The following is a 20,893-nucleotide window of genomic DNA, read 5'->3' as shown; positions in this document are numbered from 1 at the left end:
GTCGGGTGTTGGCTAATGGGGTCCCGGCTTGACCATCACACGTGTCATAGCGTGTTATAGCGTCGGATGACGTGGCGTGTTGCCTAGTGTGTACGCAATACATGTAATTAAATGGAAAAACATACGCACTGATCTACATGACGTGGGGTAGCATGGCATCGCGTGGAGTAGCGTGTTGGTTAATGGGGTCCGGGCATTATTTGTACTTGTAGCCCGTCCCCTCTACTATCTCTTACTTGTTATTGTTCTTGACAAAAGTCAGTATCTGAGACGGTTTTATAGATGTTAGTTCTCTATCTCCGATACCAGTGGTACCAAAATTTATGGTCGTCAATATATCATGAATAGATGGGGCTTCTCATGATATTTTTTCACCCCTATAACTTTTTTATTTTTTCAGATAAAAAAACGAGATTTGGTATGTTAGTATATGACATAAATTAGGATTGATTGACGTATTCAATTGTTTTTGGTCACTTCCTGTTTCACCGGAAATGACTACAACTTTTGATTTTTAAATAGCACCGTTGGTACTTCTTTACTTTATTCGATAGAAAATGACATTCTGAATAGAATGACATATCTTATATATAATTACAAACCGCAATGTCATTTTCTATCGAAGAAAGTAAAGAAATACCGAGGGTGCCATTTAAAAATCAAAAGTTGTAGTAATTTCCGGTGAAACAGGAAGTGAGTAAAAACAAGTGAATACGTCACTCAATCCTAATTTATGTCATATACTAACATACCAAATCTCGTTTTTTTAACTAAAAAAATAAAAAAGTTGAGCTACTTTTGAGACGCACCCGGTATAGGCAGTTCGGCACTGCAAGAAAATCTACAAAATAAAATAGTTATTTTTTGTAAACACTTATGCGTTAATCCAAACAGAAACTACTTGTCAAAAGTTAGGTTTACAGATATACAAATTTGCCTAACGAACAAAAAAATGCTTAACGTTTCGGAAAGTTCATCTCTTGCCGTCGTCGGAAGCAAAAAAATACAAAGAATAAAGATAAAAACTATTTAAAATATTTAAATTCAACTATTCGAGAACACTTTAGTTTTTTAAAACAGATGCGTCTACAAAAACCGTTGACGTTCTGTTAATCTGATGACAAATTTTTACGTGTGTTATGTTCTTTAAAATCAAAGAAGCGATTGCTATACATTACTAACATCTACAGATGCATGAGAAATACATTTATTTTTATTAGATTGTATTAAAAAAGCCTCTTTTATTTTCCTTTTTTTACTTGCAAGGAAGCAAGGAGGTTTAGATAATGTGAGTCTCTCATGGAAATAGTAGTAAGAAGTCAATTTATGCCAATCAATCAAATCAGAAGCTTGAAATTGGTTGTTAAAGACGAGTGATACTGTAATATCTGGTAATATTATCATCTTTTATAGTCTAAATATCGATGTTTTCAGGACTAATCCAATTCCTAGGCCACCCTGATCGTCTTCAAGGTAATTTTCGCCTGTAGGGCAGTTCGGCAGGTCGGGCGATCCGTCGCGAATGCGTCCGATCGCTCCTGTGGCCGACGCCGCGCCGCCCGCGACTCGCGAATCGCACTGTGTGTCGTCTGTCAGTCTTGCACGCGTCTCTCCGAAGAGATAGACGCTCTAGACGCCCCCGACTGCCGACGTCGCGACGCTCGTGCCGACGAACAACCGCGTTTCACTCGCTGTTTTGGCCGTTGTTGGATCGGTCTCGAAAAAAAACAATAACATTGTCGGATAATTGTGCGTTTTTTTTTCTCGTTATTTGAGGAGGTTTTTTTTGTTTACCGCTGGTTTTTTGGAAGGAGTTGTTGGATTTTTCGATTGGAAGGTGGGTTTGTTTGTTTTTATTTTTGAAATACAATATTTTTAATTATATTAAACGGAATTTTTGAGTAAAGCAGGTTTTTTTAAATAATAAATTATTTTTATTACATTTTGTTGAAAAATTTTGAATATTGTCCTTTTGATTGCGATATAAGTCCTTTTGATTCTTTTGGGCACCAGACTATTTTATTAAAAAATCCGAATATATTTTTTTTATTTAACTGCCAGATGTGAATCAAAGATTTTTAAATGTGTCAAATTTTTCCATCGTTCAGGTCCAAACCAAGTGTCTTATACAACATTTTTATTTAGTATTTATTATAAACATTTGTTTTATATATATTTTTTTTTAATTCCGGTTTAGAAATGTCAATCTTCAATGCTCGAGATATTTTAATATGTTTTATATCCAAGATTGGTTTGATTTTATAAAAAAAAACGGTATTTTTTATTTAATTTTATGGATTTAAGCGCAAATTGTTGAAAAAATTACCATTACCCTTGTTTTATAAGGCTGTTACTTATATTTATATTTTTTTAGAGCGGAGTAATTTTATTTTATTATAAAATAATATGTAATATACTTGTTTTTTATTCAGTTGACTGATATGATACAAAAACATTTTTAATTCGCTTTGTTTATTTATCTATACTAATATACAGGGTGTCCCAGAAATAATTACAAATATTTTAACTGGTAGTATAGTTCAACCCCAGAAACGCGCTTATGAGTTTTTTTTCGCGAAAAAAAAATTTTGAAAATTCGAAATTTTTTGAAAAATCTTTTGGAATTTTTTTTAGTTTTTAGTTAAAAAAACATAATTTCTTGATAATATGGCAACATGGGTATTATATTAAATTTACAAGAAAGAAAATCCAGAAAAGATCCAGGGGTTCTCAAAATTTTAGCAAAAAATATTTTTTTTGGAAATTTTCAAAGTAAAATAACTCCGTTATTTTGGACTTATTTGAAAAACGATAAAGAGAAAATATGTTTCTTTTATCGAGATCTACCACCCCTTAAAATATTTGTACTTATTTCTGGGACACCCTGTATAAAATCCTTAAGTGACTGACATACTGATTAATCACGATCCTGCTCAAACCACTCAACGTAAAAAGCTCAATTTTGGCATACAGGTTGATTCTAGGGTGTATAGGTTCGATAAGAAGGGATTTTTCGAAATTCCAGTTCCAAGAGGGTGAAACCACCCCTCAAATATTACAATATTTTTTTATTTAAAAAACGGTCAAGTTTCCGAAAAAACGCTTAAACACGTATATTTTATTTTGTTTTTTTACATATTTTAAGATTTTTTAAAAATGTATACAGGGTGTTTCGAAAAATCTGGTCATTGATTAACCACGATCCTGCTTAAAGCGCTTGACGTAAAAAGCTGATTTTTGGAAAACAGATTGAGTTTAGGGTGTAGAGGTTCGATAAGAAGGGATTTTTCGAAAGTCGAATTCTAGGGGGGTGAAACTAACCCTCAAATATTAAAATAGATTTTATTTAAAAACCGGTGAGTTTTTCGGAAAAACTCTTAAACACGTATATTTTATTTTGTTGTTTTACATATTTTAAGATTTTTTGTAAATGTATACAGGGTGTTTCATAAAATATTACCACTGAGTAATCACGATTCTGCTTAAACTCCTTAACGTTTAAAGCTGATTTTTGGTAAACGGATTGACTGTGGCGTGTAGAGGTTCGATAAGGAGGGGTTTCTCGAATCTCAAATTCCAAGAGGGTGAAAAAGCCCCTCAAATATTACAATATTTGTTATTTAAAAAACGGTTAGTCTTTCGGGAAAACGCTTGGGCAAGCATAATTTATTTGGTTTTTTACATATTTTGAAATTTTTTAAAAAATCATACAGGGTGTTCCAAAAAGTTGGGTAATTTCTTAACCACGATTCTGCTTAAACTGCTTGACGTAAAAAGCTTATTTTTGGCAAAGGGATTTTTCGAAAGTCAAATTTCAACGAGATGATACTGCCCCTCAAATATTACCAAGTTATATAATAATATCGCCATATTGTTTTTCTTATGCTGACATAAATGTGAGAAAATTTTATCGTTTGTATGATGTTAATGGAAATTCTTGCTTTGCTTTATTATCACCCTTACAAATGATTAATTCGACGCGAACGAAGTCGCTGGTACACGTTAGTTTTTTATAAAATAATATGTAATATATTTGTTTTTATTCAGTTGACTGATATGATACCAAAACATTTTTAATCCACTTTGTTTATTTATTTATTTATAAAAAATTAATGTAGCTGACCTAGATGCGCATAGGATCTATTATGCTATTTAAACATACTTCGAAATAAAGTCATGTGATTTCAGACAGATTTTGTTATTTAATATGAAATAAAATTGTTTATTATTCTGAACTGGAACAGAGACTACCTGTGCTTTAAAAGCGCTCTAGCATTATAATATCTACATTAATAAAAACTATCTTGCAATAAATGCAACAAATGTTTCGTAGCAATATTGCCTAAATATTAATATTAATGTTGAATAACAAATTCATTGAAGTAAATTGCTTATTCCATTTTTATTTTATAGAAAATTTAATTATGCTTAAAAATATCAGATTTTCTTTTTTTTTATATTTCTTTTAAATTCTAATGAAATATAGAGGTATATTTTTATGGACACTAGTTTTCCAAACCATAAAAATGTAAATTTTTATCTAAAGCACTTTTTGATGTGATTTTTGAAAATATTTTCATTTTTATTATTTTCAAGTGTGTGTTTTATTTATTTCAAACTAATCAAAAAATATACAAACTATTTAACGTATTCAACGCTAACTAATAAAAGAAAGATACGAAAGTATTTAATTTTATTGTTTGAACAAAATTTTGAAATCTTGGACTTTCTTACAATGAATTAAATTCTGATAACTTAATGATTTGTTATATTTATTAATGACTAACGGCAGATAATTCTATTAATTTTAAAATTAATAAAGAAAGTAAATATTAAGCTTGATAATATATATATATATATATATATATATATATATATATATAAATTCGGGTCAGAAGTCCTACGACGTTGTCCGATGCCTAACTTCCACCCTGTGCGATTTTCCCATTGATCTTCGGTCAGATTTTTCTCGCTCATCGACCTTATTCCTTCCATCCATGTTTTCTTGGGACGTCCTCTCTTTCGTTTACCAGGTGGTATCCAATGAATGACTTGTTTTGGAATTCTTTCATTGTGCATTCTCTGAACATGGCCGTCCATATTAATTGTTTTTGTTCTATATCATTTACTATTGTTCCCTCTATTCCCATCTGTTGTCTAATGTCTTCATTTCTGATCTTATCCCTCCGTGAAATTCTCATTGCTCTTCTAATCGCGTCCATTTCTGTTGTCTCTAATTTCTTTTTATTCCTTTCAGTGAGTCGCCATGTTTCACATCCATAGAGTAATATGCTATTAACTAGTGTCTCGTATATATTATATTTCCTGTTTTTTGTAATTTCAGTACTCCATAGAATGCCATTTATGCATCTGATAACTCTTCGTGCCTCTATTACTCTGTTGTTTATTTCTCTATCGTCCGTTCCATCTCCTGTAAATATCGATCCCAGGTACCTGTAATCTTCACATGCCCTAATTTCCGTATTATTGTCCAAAATAAGATTTTCTGTATTGGATCCAATTGGAAGGTGTTTTGTTTTTTCTGTATTTACTGTGAGACCCCATTTAGCGTATTCTTCAATTATTTTCTGCACCATATATTCCATGTCATCTTTGTCGTTTGCAATTATGGCCTGGTCGTCTGCAAATTGCAAGGTGTATAGGCATATGTCATTTAGTTCTATACCCATTCCGTTACATTTTCTTTTCCAGAGATGTAAGGCCTTGGCAATATAAATTTTAAATAGTGTTGGGGATATACAGCAACCCTGTCGGAGCCCTTTAGTGATAGAAATTTCCTCTGAGAGACCGTTGAATTCCTTTTATACTTTTTTAAATTTTCTTACCGTTTCAGAAAAAAAATAAATAAAAAATTAGTAAAACATGGTTGAATTTTTTATTCTTTTGATTTTTAGAATTTAAAAATAATTAGCCATATTTTCATATTTTTTTGAAAAGCTTGAACAAGCTGTGTATACAAAAAGTTTTCTCAAAAATGTTAATAATAAACAAGTTTTTCTCTTGTAATACCATTCCGAGGATATACTGTAAACAAAAAATCTTGTAAAGGTGATAATTTTCTGGCATACAAACAAATTATTATGGATCGAAGGGTAAATTTGAGTAGCCTGGAAACTGGTAACCATAGCTTTATCAATACAAACATCACATAGACCCTTTTGGGTTTATTTACATTTGGAGTTTCGGTTTATTTTTGTATAATTAGGGTCTGAAATAGGTCTTAACCTTAACCTTAAGTAATTTTTAGGTGTTAAGTTTTTTACATCACTTATTTTACACCATTTTATTTTGTTCATTTTTGGCTAGAGAGGTATACACTAGGGCCGGATTGTACAGGGTGGGTCAAATTCGACGCTTTTAAATGGAAACGCCCTTTTCTATAGGAGATAGACAAAAACTGATATCGGTGTCTGGAGTTCAATTTTCATCAAAAACATGATGGTGAAAACCGCACATCAATATCTGTTACCGTTTCGGAGTTACGGGGTGTTTTTCAAAAATGTGCACTTTTAACAAATCGCTGTGACTTTTTTGCTACGGAAAATTTTGTTTTTCTATGAAAACATTTCCAAAGCACTTTTTTACGTAGAATTTAATGGTTTAAGTATATTTTTTTTTAAATTAATAATTTAAGAGTTATCAACAGAAAAATTGATTTTTTATCTGGGACACCCTCTATATTTTTAATTAACTGAAAATAATTTAAAGTTACCTTTCCAAAAATATAGCACACTTGATATTTTGTTATAATTCCCTTCGAAATACAGAATTTTTAAAAGTTCGCCACTTTTAACTAGTAGGCTTTGGACCCCTTAATGGAACTCGAAAACATATTTTTCCAGCAAGACGACGCACCGCCTCTGAACGCTGAAGTTATCGGCAAATTTTTGCAGCCAATTTCAAGAATAATTGAATAGCTAACCAAGATCCCAGCCGTTGGCCGTCGAGGCCGCCTGACTTAGCGCCCATGGATCTAATCCTATGGATATATTTGCGGAAGAATAAAGGTTCCTTATTCTTCGGTATAATCTAGACAAGAATTAGAAATACTTAGCAGTTATGAGAGGGTATCTTTCACCCCCACTGAGTTAATAATTCCGCGAGAAATGTTCAAAAACTGCCCCGTCTGTCCATAATAGAAGACGGTCCATATGTCGAACACCTGTAGCAAAATCTCATGTCTTGGTTTGCTATTTATTTTTATTGTTATTATATACATATAGTTTAAAAGTGTTGATGTTGGTTAAATATATTTTAAATGGTTATAAAATTCTGCATCTCTCATAGCAAATATTATTTTCGTTTTAATTGATGCTCACAGATAGAATTTTTTTTGCATTACAGCCGTAGCCGTTCAAAGCCTAATACTTATTTAAAGCGGGCGAATTTTTATATACTCTATATCTCGAAGAGGAATCGAGCAAAATATCAAGTGTGTTATATTTTTGGAAAGGTAATTTTAAATTCTTTTCAATAAATTAAAAATATACAGGGCGTCCCATATAAAAAATCAAATTTTCTGTTGATAATTCTTAAATTATTAATTTTAAAAAAATTATACTTAAACCATTAAATTCCACGTAAAAAGGTGATTTGGAAATGTTTTCATAGAAATACAAAATTTTCCATAGCAAAAAAGTTACAGCGATTTGTTAAAAATGCATGTTTTAGAAAAACACCCCGTAACTCCGAAACGGTAACAGATATCGATATGCAATTTTCACCATCATGTTTTTGACAAAAATTGAGGTCCAGACACCGATATTAGTTTTTGTCTATCTCCTATAGAAAAGGGTGTTTCCATTTAAAAGCGTCGAATTTGACCCACCCTGTACAGGGTGTCCCATTTTGGTTGAAATCCGTACGGTATCTCCGTTATTAATGAATATAGAAGGGTGCGATTTGCACAAACCTATCCCAATTTTTAGGTGAACTGTAATTTAAGGTCAGTTTATAACTATGTATTATATTAACTATATTATCTACTTATATATTAATCATGAACGTTTTCCCTTAAATTTAAGCTGGGAAATTTGATAGTTTTATTAAATTTTCTCGTATATTTCTGGCCAGTATTGCGTCTAATCTATATAAATTAACAAACGTCGTTCACCTGCCTTTAAGTTGAGACCAACACGGAGGAATAGAATTTCTTTGCCGTTCGAAGGTTAGCAACACTTACTTCTTTTTCTTGGGCGTGTTGAGGCTGATTTGAATAAGTTGGGCTCGGATTCCGGCTTTTTCTTGTTTTTTTTCCATCGCTCACTCCGTTCTGCGCTAGCTTTCTTGCAGATTAATTGGTCAAAGAACGCTGAAGTATAAATAAGTCGTCATATATGTCAAAAAACGAGATAAGAAAAAAAAAAATAAAATGTCAACGACAACGCTTGCTCTTCATTTTTTATGTACGTATTCCACAACCTATTCGATCAGGTTTCCTGGGCATTGAATTCATTTAATAGATTTATTTACATATATACCGGGTGCGTCTCAAAAGTGGCTCATATCTATAACTTTTTTCTTTTTTCATTTAAGAAAACGAGATTTGGTATGTTAGCATATGATATAAATTAGGATTGGTTGACGTATTCAATTGTTTTCGGTCACTTCCTGTTTCACCGGAAATTACTACAACTTTTGATTTTTAAATGGCAGCCTCGGTATTTTTTTGCTTTATTCGATAGAAAATAACACTCTGAAAATAACACATATCACATGTCAACTGTTGACATTTTCGCATATGGTTTATTTGAAATTATAACTTGCGGTTCGTAACGAAAATTTGACTCGAACTACCAAGCGTGTGGTATCAAATTATTCGTAAAAAATGCTTTTTCCAAATACATATACTAATGAGCCACCCTCGTTCCATTTGAAAAAATTGAGATATAATTTAATTATATCTCAATTTTTTCAAATGGAACGATGTATGATATTTTTAAAATATGATTTGAGCAATTTCTAACTGGTCAGGACAAGACACTAAAAACATCAGACGATCCAATCTATTTTTCCAAGGCTTCTTGATTAGTGTTTTTGTTTTTAACATAGCCGTGGCACTCTAGATTGTAATTTAAAATACAATTTTTAATGAACCGAGAATGGTTTGGTTTGGTTAGGTTTCAACAAAAAATTCTAATGCTGTCTAGGGCTCGACCTCGCCAAAATTATCATCGCTTGTATCGCCCTAGCCGTCTCTGACGCCGTTTTTTTTTTCGATCGTATGGTATTGATTTTCGAGAATTTCCATGCTTTTTGTAATCTACTACGGTGAAAAACTATTCATTTATTTATATATTGTGTAAAAAATGGGTTGTAAATTAGAATTCTATGCTATTGTTTTAAAAACGCACTGTATTTAAACAAAATGATGTTTACACGTATCTTATGTAATAATTGTCAAGGTTTTTCCCAGTCAATGTCAAAACAGAAATAGTTTTGTATATAAACATTTACGAGAAAAACCATTAAGTGGTTTAAAGCTGTTTAAAATAGGCTTAAACATACAGGATGGCTTGCATAACTAAAAAAAATATTCTCCAAGTTTTGACACAAACAAATATTTGTTTGGTACATCAAAACTAGTGAGAAATATAAAAATAGTATTGGGATTTCTTTCTTTATAAAAGATATACAGGGTGACAATTTGAAAATGAACAGTATTTAATATTGCCTCTACCGATGATAGTATGAAAATTTGGCGAAACACGTCAATTTACATATCAAGGGGGACAATTTTTGACGCATTTGTTGTCGTGTTACTTTCAACCCCTTGGCCACCAGGGCACCTACCCCTAAAATTTTAAATAGCAACCCCTATTTCTTTTACCATTTTTGTGTGTCTTATAGAATTCTACATAAACTGCATTATTTTTTTGAGAATTTTATAAGGAACACAAAAATGGTAAAATAAATAGGGGCAGGTGCCCTGGGGGTCAAAGGTTTGAAAGTAACACGACAACAAATGCCTCAAAAATTGCCTCCCTTGATATGTAAATTGACGTATTTCGCCAAATTTTCATACTATCATCGGTAGAGGTAATATTAAATACTGTTCGTTTTCAAATTGCCACCCTGTATACATAGGTAGTATTTGAGTCTTCTTTTTTCATCTAAGGGGATAAACCAGGGAAAACAGGAGATATTACGCAAAATTATTTTTTGTTCTTTTAATATTGACTTATGAAGTAAATTATGAAAAATTGAAATACTGGTTTGAATTAAGCGTAATTTCTGTGACGTAACTTTAGTATAGACCAGAATTTATTCGAATATAAAAAGAAAATGGAAGATTTAAATTTGATTTTTGTCGGTTTTACCGATATCCTTGTGGTAAATTTCGTCAAGTAATTTGTATTGCGATGTCACCGACTTTTCTTCATTCTTTAATTATTCTTATATAACCCATCGTCAGGCTTATTTATTTATTAAGAAATTGGCAATAGAATTCAGACGATTGACAATAATACCACAGCTTATTTGGTACCAGCTTGTCATCTAAGTGGAGCACAGTCTGGATTTTTCTTTAAACGGAAATGGAAATGAAAGGTTCGTCAAATCATTAGATTTGATTAAATTTTTTGAGTTGGCTATCGGTTTGTTTCACTGTGACCTTCCCAGATTTATTGAGGGCAATCTTCTGATCCGATTTGTCAAGCTGTAACAGTAATGTTTGCCTATTCTTATTATTTTTGTGAAAGGTTTCCCAAAAGTTCATAATATATATTTTTTTCCTGTAATTTCATTTGCATGTATGGATTTGTTTTTCGTTCAAAGATTTTTTTTATTTATTATTCTAACTCACCATGGACATGGATAATGAATTAAAAATGGCGCAATACATCTGCTTTACGACATTTTTTCGAACAATGTCAGAGCAATTAACAAAGGACAGCATTATTGGTCAAGATCAATTACCGTAAGTGTTAATGCTTGTCCGCTTTTATGTAACGACCGATTGCTAAAATATAAATTAGTTCTTTACGATTTGTTTTATCACTTTTTCTATAACAATAATTTCCTAACAATTGACCCTGTTTAAAATATCTCAAATTTAAGCTTTGGTAGGTTTCATAATTTCATATTCGACAAATTATAATTTAATAATTATTTAAGTACACCAAAGGTGTTTACCTAATTGAAAATGCAAACTTATCCTACATCAGAGAGAATTGATATGATTCTATTAGTTGGTGAATGCATTTTGACCATTTGATTTCATCTAGTTAATTTTTGTCACATAATTATAGGTTTATATCTAGTTTTAATTCTGTAATAATTACAATATGTTTTAAACGTGTATCAGCCACCCCCGAGATTTTTTCAAATAATTAAGATCTACTGACGCAAAATCATAAAAATTAAAATATCTAGGAAAATCTTTGTCTGAGGGGTAGGCAACCTTAATAATATTTTGAAGATATATAAATTCCCCATTGAACACTGAAAAAATATACCGGGTGTTTCATTTAAAATAAAGGAGTAACTTGCTTTTAAAAGCGACTAATGTTCCATATTAATTTTGTCTCACCCTGTATAACTTTTCGGGTCAAATTTTAATTTGGTTTAACATGCAATGGTTGCTGTAATTAAATGTCAGGTTATACAAGGTCAACTAAAATTTAGGTAGCTAATATCGAAATTTAAAATTTACCCCTTCATTTTCACAAAATGTGAAATATATCAAAATCCTTAGATTTTAGGTATATGCTTCTTAAATAAAACTCACATTTATTTTTTTCGTAGAATCCGAAAATCAATTAATATATAGGGCGTTCCTTTAGAAAAAACACAACTTTGATGTGTAACTTTTTTTAGAGACACCCTGTATAATTCTATATATTTTTATAAAATGCTTTCAGTTACCCTACATACGCTGCCAACATTTAATTTCGATATAAACTACCGTTCTCCTTGGAGTTTCCGCGGCGTATGAGAAGCGCCACCCTGTATACAGAAAAGTTTTATAACACACATATCAAACGCATCGCATCGGTTGCAAAACAGAAAACTAGTGTTCCCTTTTAATAATATTTATATTCCGCACATAAACATTAACATAATACACGCATAAACTTTTATTATTGCTAATGTAAACGTCAAAATGCAAATTTCAACAGCCATTATACCGCTGAGGCGTACCCATCTAAATTAGGTTAGTTATGCAGTAGCGGGTACCATATTCGCTCGATTTTTTTCATAGCCTCAGTTCCGTTCAGCCAAAAAAAGTAAGGCAATAAAAATATCGACGCCAATTTAACATACAATCGATAATAACGAATTCATGAATATTTCGATCAAAAACATATGATTGTAATGTCACTTTCGGAATACTTTTGATCGATTTATTATTTGTAAAAGAAGTTCTTCTTTATTTATTTGAAAAACAAAACTAATCTAAATAAATAGACTACTACTATATTCTAAAAAATGTCTATCCCTATGTTATAGCCAATTCTTATCTTTCTTGACTAATTTCACTTAGTTAAATTAAAATATTAATTATTATGTTATTTATTTAAATATTATAATTTATGATTTATATTATATTATGAAAGTTATTTTAGAAAATATTCAAAAAATATACCGCATAAAAAAATCTAAAATAGATAGGTCAGGTTATCGAGGCGGCCTATGAAGTTGGTCCACCTCTTCCTATCCTTCAGTTTAAATAACTATGATATAAATAATTGTTTATAACAATATATATAATATATAATTTAACATTTTTTTTTCATTATGGGGGGGAGTATTATAATGAAACTCATGTTGGAACCACTCTATTGATGCGCGATGTATGGTCAAGAAAAGTTGTAAAACTACTAATTCTACACGCTTTTCTTCATTTGAAAAATTCGTATTTACCTACAATTTGTGGTTATTTTATTATTATTATATATTATATTGATAAGAATTGCCTATAACTCAGTATTTTTTCGAAAAAAAAAACATATTCTAGTTTATATACAGGGTGTTTTAAAACAAATGCGAAAAACTTTACGGGGTGATTCCTTGTTCAAAATAATGGGTAGTTTGCTTTATAAACGTTGGGTCAAAAGTCAACCATTAGGGAGATATCGCGGTACAAAGATGGCGGAAAAATAATTTTTTATATTGAAAACGAAAAGAGATAGACTAATGAAATTTTATGGAAGCATTACTGTTATAAAAACACACTTTCAGGTAATTTTTTTACTTTTTTAAAATGAGTGGAAGGGGTTGAAATAAACTACCCCTATCATTCTTGTTAACGAAATTTAAAGAAAAATCTTATCAAACACATGCAAATGCTTTAATTTGGATAGTTTAGTTTGTTTAGAAACTTTTTTACCTCTCGTGTTTTTTTGATAAAATTCACCGCTTGGAAATTAAAAAATAAAATGTAAGGCATTACATGTCAGGACAAAAAACATTTTTAGATTAAGAATCTAGGGATAATAACGATAATAATAATCATCTAGATAATAACGTATTGCAGTAGAGTAATGTCAAATAAAATAATATTAGGAACATCCTAAGAAGTAACAGCGGCCGACTAGATTTTTTCCTAAATAAATTACAGCAGCCCACTAGGTTCTTTATCAGAAAATGTTTTTTGTCCTGACATGTAATGCTTTACATTTTATTTTTTAATTTCAAATCGGTGAGTTTTATCAAAAAAATACGAGAGATAAAAAAGTTTCTAAACAAACTAAACTATCCAAATTAATTTTTTTGCATGTGTTTGATAAGATTTTTCTTCTTTAAATTTCGTTAACAAGAATGATAGGGGTAGTTTATTTCAACCCCTTCCACTCATTTTAAAAAAGTGAAAAAGAATTTTCAGAAAGTGTGTTTTCATAACAGTAATGTTTCCATAAAATTTTATTAGTCTATCTATTTTCGTAAGTTTAAGATAAAAAATAAAAACATTATTTTTCCGCCATCTTTGTACCGCAATATCTCCCTAATGGTAACGCAAACTACCCTTTATTTTGAACAAGGAATCACCCCCTGAAGTTTTTCGCATTTGTTTTGAAACACCCTGTATATTACTGAAAATTTTAAAAAATGGCGCTTTTTATGAAGTCATGGCCAACTATGGTATCCATTTAAAAAAAAACATAAGTTTGTGTCATATGTCAAAAATGATAGACTTTAGAAAAAAAAAGTAGAACACAATCTCATTAAAGATGTGATTATCTACAACTTTTATCTGAAAACTTTTTGTCTAAAATAGATTATAATGGAATTTGGGACGACGTTTAAAATAGCCAAAATTTGTTTTTTTTCGAAATATCTAGAAAGCCATGAACTTTTTCAAAAATCTGGAAGACGCATATTTATTATCCCACAAAACTGCAATTCTTTCCCCATTTAACCGACTCTCTATCTCCAGTAGTTTCCGAGATGAAGAAACCCATAGAGAACATCGTAGAAAACTCACCGCTGTATAAAAGCACTCTTAATCACGTGACTAAAAGGCTATTTGGTATGAACAAGGTATGAACTGTAGAAGTCTACTCTTGTTTGAATGTTTTTGAACTGTTAACTTTCAAATTGATTGCTCTTCTCTAAGTTTTCTTATTTCTCTACCTACTTAGTAACCACCTCCGAACATGTTAAAATATACCTACGATACATGGTACAAAGAATACAAGGTATGATATTGCGCAGGTTGGTCGCTACGTCACAGGTGATAACAGGCGCTATTGGTCAGCACGCTCCGCGCGCCAGTTCAAATCGTCAAGATATTGTTATAAACCTGTTTTTTTTTGTTTATATACCGTCATTGAATTATCGCTAAGCAAGTTACTGTGGAGCAGTGCGTAAGGAGTCGGGCTAGGAAGCGAGAGACCGGAGTTCGAATCTCGGCCGGGACATAACTTTTTATTTATTTTTTTAAATACTGTTGTATTCTATAGTTTATTTTTGTAGTATAAAAAAAGAACTATTTATTCTGTTATTTTTTCATCTCCGGTATTAATATAAATTGACTGTTGGTACAATACCTCATTTAATATAAAATAATATTCTACTTTTTGAAATGTATCAGGCCCTAATTGTACCTAAAAGTAATATATTTTTAATGATATACCATATTGTAAACTATTTAATATTTCAGTCACTTAAAAAGTTAATTTGCATTGAATAATTGCCTACCATTAAAGGAAATTTGAGCTATATAATCTTTGATGGGCATATTCTGGGTATGCAAATACTTCCTCTAAATTTTGGGTGTCGTTCAACGGATTTATTCTCAAAACCAGAAACATCTACATATAAAAAGAAAAGCACAGGTCACTAATTATAATAAACTTCACCCTTGGAATTACTTCCACTAATTATAATAAACTTCACCCTTGGAATTACTTCTATCACAATTACAATACATTCATCTGCATTGGCATTTTCTATTTTCGATGGGAAACAATAAACTTCCCAATATTTTTTAAATGATGTAACAATTCCTCTTGTGGTTACTTTTCCATAGATATCCTCAACTCTGTCCTCATGTGAATTCAGAGGCAATGAAAATGAAAATTATTTACCATAAACATCGCAAACTAAAAACCTAATAAACAATTTTATACCGAATATAGAAATAAATTCAGTATTCTTACCTATCGTCCAAATCCATGTTAATAGATAATTATTATTTTTAAATATATTTTTGGAACTGCTGGTTTTAGTAATTATTAAATTAAACGAACTAAAAAGTCTTAAAATAAACAATTCTTAACCATAACCCCAAAAATTGCAGATCTCCTGTCAACTTTCTTTATTTTTTATTTATTCATTATTTTCCTAGTGACGTCACAGGTGGTATGCGCGAACTGAACGAAATTGGAGCCGCTATCGATCATACCTTGTATTCTTTTACCATGCCTACGATACATATCCTTCAAAGTAACGATAATGATGAGCAACGTATTAGTACAAAGTTTAATTCAATGTCACAGTCGTCTATGGAGGTTTAATTAACAGCTGAGCGCGCTGGGTACCGCCGAACCGAACCAACAGGTTCTAAACGCAAAATATAAATAAATAAATAAACTGCCCGCTAACTAGATCCAAGGTGAGGTGGTTTTGTTTGCCGTTGTCCATGTCGGGTTTCGCGCCACACGCTTGTTCTAGTCCTCAGACTGATAATACATTCACAGATTCAATTAGTGTGTTTATAGTGTTGGCAAATTATTTTGTTCCATATTTAGTCATTAATTGATAATTGGCAAAAAAAATGGAAATTTTAGGACTTTTTTCCACACATATAATTGATTTTTTTTGATTTTCATGATATAATTATCATGAAAATTGTCGATTTGGGTCAAGTCACCGATTTTGATGAAATTACTGTTATAAATTAATATAATTAATCTCAATAATTATTTTTTGTTAGAATGGGCATAATCAAGAGGGCTACTGATACCGTGTTGTAAAAATAAGGTAATTAATTAAATTATTAAGGTTTATTTTTGGGCATTTATTATAATTTTGCTAATATCTTCGGTTTAAAAGAAGATATCAAGATGCGGTTTTCGCAGACTACTTTTTACTATCAGCTAAAATTACATATACTATCGTATTTAATTCTTTTGAAAAGACGCGCTATGTTTGTTAAGTTGTAAAAAAGCGCCCCCTAGCGTCTACGTCCAAAACCTTATTATTATTATTTTTATGGTATAATATAGAGTAAGAAATGCTCTTTTAAACGAGCCCTCGTTTATTGAATTCTGATCATCCAGTCCGGAGTTATTAACATTTAAATAAAGATAGATCTAACCTTCCCCCACCACTTTATTTTGGCAGATAGGGAAAAATGGTTCTAACAAAATAAATCCAAAATTTACTGAAGATTATGAAGCTATTATTTATAGTACCCATTATCTAGGCAAAATTCTGTAAAAATTCTATTTGCTTATTTTCCATAGCAGTTGCGCCCTCTAGCGGCCGTTTTACAAACTTGAAAATAATTTCCAGAAATTTCTCATAGCCTCTTTAGTTATAAGTATTTTTTTCCGTAAGGCCTACGGCTAAATACTTTCCGAGATACAGCCGAGAGCTATTCTCAGTGGGACACCCTGTACTTTTAACCAGCCACCAAAATTGTTCAATGACAAGGGTTGATAAAATCGATTTTATAATAAAATAAAGGCATTTAAGACCAGAAATCTTGATGTGCTCTAAAAGTACATAAAATTTCTTACAAATTCTGAAATTTGCATAATTTTATCAGTATGTTTACTATATTCCCAAACATCTTGAAAAAGAGTAAAAAATAGCCAAAAATTGGCAATATTTCGACTTTTTTCCATGATTCTGGTCAAATCGCCGATTTTGATGAAATTACTGTCATTCACTAATTCTAACTAAATAACTATGTTTACTACATTTCCAAACATCTTGAAAACGAGTAAAAAATAGCCAAAAATTAGCAATAATCGACTTTTTTCCATGATTCTGGTCAAATCGCCGATTTTGATGAAATTACTGGCATTAACTAATTCTAACTAAACAACTATGTTTACTACATTTCCAAGCATTTTGAAAACGAGTAAAAAATAGCCAAAAATTGGCAATATTTCGACTTTTTTCCATGATTCTGGTCAAATCGCCGATTTTGATAAAATTACTGTCATTAACAAATTTTAACTAAACAACTATGTAGATATTTCCAAATATCTTGAAAACGAGTAAAAAACAGCCAAAAATTGACAATATTTCGACTTTTTTCCATGATTTTGGCCAAATCGCCGTTTTTGATGAAATTACTGTCTTTAGCTAATTTTAACTAAACAACTATGTTTACTACATTTCCAAACATTTTAAAAACGATTAAAAATAGCCAAAAATTGGCAATATTTCGACTTTTTTCTATGATTCTGGTCAAATCGCAAGTTTTGATGAAATTACTGTCCTTAACTAATTTTAACCAAACAACTATATATTTTACTACATTTCCAAACACCATGAAAACGAGTAAAAAATAGCCAAAAATTGGCAATATTTCGACTTTTTTCCATGATTCTGGTCAAATCGCCGATTTTGATGAAATTACTGGCATTAAATAATTCAAAGGCGTAAAATATGAAAACATTATCTATATTGGTTGTAGCAGTACTGTACAGGATATATAGGCGTACTTTTAACCAACCACCAAAGTTGTTCAATAACAAGGGTTGATAAAATCGATTTTATAATAAAACAAAGTCATTTAAGACCAGATGTGTTTACGTGCTCTAAAAGTACACAAAATTTCCTACAAATTCTGAAATTTTCATCACTATGTTTACTATTTTTTTGAGCACCCTGAAAACGAGTAAAAAATGGTCAAAAATTGGCAATTTTTCGACTTTTTTCCACACATATCGTTATGAAAATTCTCGATTTTGATGAAACTAGTGATATTAACTAATTAAATAGCGCAGAATACGAAAATATAGTGTACCTTGTTATTTTGTTTATGCAGATTTTTTTTCTAGTCGCGAATATCCTAAAAGTATTTTTTGTATGTTTACTAGGGTATCCGTTTTATTTATCAAGGTTATCATTTCTCTCAAGACGCTCTCTAAATTTTTAGTTTATTGTCTAAAAAATAATAACAGACCATTGTAAACCCTTAATATTCACAATAAACCTTGCTTACAAAGACGATTTATTTTCCATTTAAATTACGCGGGAATTTGCCACATTTTGCAAATATTTTTTTCTCTTTCGATATTGTTCTCTCGCCACGACGATCACATCTTCTTATACAGAATTGAACTCTCTACAGAAAAGGTCTCTTACAATTTTTCGATAAACCTACTCCTTCAAAACTTATTCACGGTTAAAATTAACCACTCGATAAATGCCTAAAATCTTCACGTTTTTTGACAAATCAACGCAATCAAAATACGCCTATGGTGTATTTTGACTATACATTGTATACTCAGATAATAACTAGCCATCATAAACAGTGTTTAAACTTACCTAAATTTGACAGACTAATTTATTAAATGGTCGAAATATACTTAAAAGTAGGTCTGATATTTGCTGGAAATTGGTTTTGTTTTGTTGTTTTGGTATCTGTTCGACTTAGCGTGCGAAATCGAAATTACTCTTGTCTAAATGGCGTTATGTAAACAGAACAGCCGTTTTTAAAGTCAAGGTCTCGCTCTCCAACCATAACGTGAATGTCTCACAATTTCAAATATCAACCGTAGCGTTTGAGTCACGAAGATTTTACTAGGCTCTTAACATTAACTTTGCAGGCTTTTCAGCTTGATTGACGGCCTATATATTGTCATTAACACCTCTAATGGCAATATATGCACAAAAAAGATATTTTTCTTTAAATAAATTACTCAAAAATTATGTTCCAATACGACTTTTTTTTGCTTTATTGGAGATATACTTAGCTTTTTCCTAACAGATCAAAACTAAATTAATTTTTACTATGTTGTAGTCTTTAATAGCCTCTACAATATTCACCAAATAGGTCGAAGTATGTCAAGGTCTCAGGAGGAAACTAAAAAAAATCATATTTAAATTTTGAATGCCACTTTATCCAAAGAAGAAAGCATTCGACCAATGTGTACTACCAGTCATGGCCTATGCATGCCAAACCTGGACACTGCAGGTGGCAAAACGCTCAATAGAACGAAATATGCTGGGAATAACCAAGAGAGACCGTAAAAAAATAGAGTGGATACGACAAAAGACCCAGGTAGTAGATGTCATCCACAGAGTCAAATCCCTCAAATGACAATGGGTAGGACACTTGGCAAGAAGAACGGACAATAGATGGACCACAAAAATTACAGCATGGTACCCGCGAAGAATTAAGGGACCTAGAAGAAGACCGAACCTGAGATGGGACCATGATATCAGGAAATTAGCAGGGATAACTTGGGCTTGCTAGCCAAAAATTGACAACAATGGACCCAACTACAAAGAGAGTACCTAAATCGGTGAGGGAGCATCGATCCACCATAATTGGAAATTGTTGAATAAGCTGAAAGTGATGATGTAGAATGAAGAATGTTTAGGAGGGGAGTTAGTCACCGCGACCTTAAAGATCTATTGTGTGTTCCCCTTTCTTAAGTTATAACGAGTTATAACTCATCATACAGTCTCAAGGCTTTAACAAAAGCCAGTATCTGAGACGGCTCCACAGAGGCTAGCTCTCCATCCTTGACATCAGCCGTACCAAAGTTCATGGCACGAATGGTCGTCGCCTCGGCGCATTCAGTGATGAGGTGTTCAGGTGTTTCCCCATATTCCCCACAGAATCTGCATTCGCCGTTGTTTCTCAGCTTCAGCCTACTGAGGTGTTCGTTGAGGAGACAGTGTCCTGTTAGAAACCCCGTGACAATCCGAAGATTGTTTTTACTTAAATCAAGGAAAACCTTTCACATTTTTCTCGGTCGTAGGTTCTGAGGAACTTTTTCGAGTGTCTTACACCGTCGGAGGACACCCATTCCGAGTTACGGTTGGAGTCTTCCAGATTCTTCAGTTCCGCTTTCAGTTGGTTTCCGCTTGGAAAACAGAACGGTTCTGGTCCAGTTAGTGGAGTGTTCGCTCCTTTCCTAGCTAGATCATTTGCTTTTTCATTGCCTTCTATCCCTTGGTGAGCAGGCACCCAGAGTAGGAGGACTTTATTTTCTTTGCTCAACTTGTTGAGCTTCTCTAGGCATTCTTTGACCAACCTCGAATTGATGGTTACTGAGTTGATCGCGTTTAGTGCTGCATGACTATCGGATAGGATGGCGATTTCCTGTTTTCGATAGTTCCTATCTAAGATAAATTGTACACATCTTTCGATAGCGTAAATTTCTGCCTGAAGGATACTGGGGTAGGTGCAAATTGGTTCGGAGTATTTGGTTTTCGGCCCAAATACTCCTATCCCTGT

At 31.8% G+C, this 20,893-nt stretch overlaps 1 long non-coding RNA gene across 2 annotated transcripts in view; it reads left to right on the top strand.

Annotated features, from left to right (window-relative positions):
* Window positions 1–1,519: 1,519 nt before the first annotated feature.
* LOC115891626 overlaps window positions 1,520–20,893 on the top strand; it is a 171,505-nt gene continuing 152,131 nt past the window's right edge. Inside the window, exon 1 of one of the 2 annotated variants that reach the window (XR_004051888.1) lies at window positions 1,520–1,837. This is a non-coding gene — a long non-coding RNA (uncharacterized LOC115891626). The remainder of the gene's footprint in view (window positions 1,838–20,893) is intronic. The other variant, XR_004051887.1, reaches the window with a different exon arrangement.

Source organism: Sitophilus oryzae, unplaced genomic scaffold (assembly GCF_002938485.1).
Source record: "Sitophilus oryzae breed Bouriz unplaced genomic scaffold, Soryzae_2.0 scaffold_1189_pilon_pilon, whole genome shotgun sequence".
NCBI classification, from domain to species: domain Eukaryota; kingdom Metazoa; phylum Arthropoda; class Insecta; order Coleoptera; family Curculionidae; genus Sitophilus; species Sitophilus oryzae.
The sequence above is the reverse complement of the archived record's forward strand: the minus strand, read 5'-3'. Positions and strand labels throughout refer to the sequence as shown.